Raw genomic sequence first — 1,387 nt, forward strand, 5'->3', positions numbered from 1 at the left:
GATCTCTATTGCAGTTTGTTCTTTGAAAGACTGGTGAATAAGTGTGTTAGAATATAATGATAGTAATAAATCATATCACAACAACAACATCCCCCGCAGGTGGGGTAGTGCCGCCAGTGCACCTCATGCGGTGCACTGTAGGCATTGCTTAAGGTTCTTTGCAGCGTGCCTTCGGCCCCTAGCTGCAACCCCTTTCGTTCCTTTTACTGTACTTCCTTTCATATTCTCTTTCTTCCATCTTACTCTCCACCCTCTCTTGACAATTGATTCATAGTGCAACTGCCAGGTTTTCCTCCCGTTGCACCTTTCAAACTTTTACTGTCAATTTCCGTTTCAGTGCTGAATGACCTCATTGGTCTCAGTGCTTGGCCTTTGGCCTAAATTCTATATACAATTCAACCACAGCAACAACACCAACTACATAATAATAATAATAATAATAATAATAATAATAATAATAATAATAATAATAATAATAATAATAATAATAATAATTTTTTCATGTTCTGACACTCAAAGTACAAGTGTCACTTACCTTGAGTGTACTTATTACACAATCTCTTGGGCTAATTAAGGATGCTAATTACAAGCTCTTCTGGCCTCTTACAAGTTCCGTTTTACATAAGAGCGTTAAGGGTGTCATTAAATCGTACAAGACAACTGTTAAAAACGAATGGCTCTTGGTGAATACCCGTTTTAAAAGATACTATTCGGATGGCGTGTTTTGAAAACACCCCCAGTGGAATGATTGTCATACAAATGCATTTTGAGACATAATTCTTAGGATGCATTGATAATTGTCTTATAAATGTATCTTCAGAACAGTGTCTCAAAATACCTCTTCAGAATATGCGCTTCTTGCAACTTTTTACAGAGCGTGTGTTTTGTATTAAGACTCGTATAGCTCTGTAAAAGCTATATGAAACATATTCTGAGGAGGCATTTGAGACACTATTCTGAAGACGCATTTATAAGACAGTTGTGAAAGCACCTTCAAAATAGTTTTTAAGAATACCTCTTCAGAATTGTCTCAGAATTCCTCTTCAGAATACGTGTGTCTCATATAGCTTCTGCAGAATGTTTGTCTCTCATCAAAAACTCTTACAGAATTCGTTTCTTGAAATACTTCTGAATAATTCATGAAAAGAATCATTTCTAAATAGTTGCCCTGAGAATACCTCGTCTAAATACATGTCTTAAAAGCAACCCTTCAGAATACGGGCCTTGAAAACACACCTTTCTAATATGTGGTAGAATCACGTCTTCAGGATACTTGGCCTTGAAAACGTTCCTTAAGTACAGGTTTCCTGAAAAGATCTCCTCAGAGTACAGGACTTGAAAACATTTCCCTCAGGAAAATTGTATTTTGATCAGATGTCTTGAAACG

The sequence above is a fragment of the Macrobrachium rosenbergii genome, chromosome 23 (genome assembly GCF_040412425.1).
Source record: "Macrobrachium rosenbergii isolate ZJJX-2024 chromosome 23, ASM4041242v1, whole genome shotgun sequence".
NCBI classification, from domain to species: Eukaryota; Metazoa; Arthropoda; class Malacostraca; order Decapoda; family Palaemonidae; genus Macrobrachium; species Macrobrachium rosenbergii.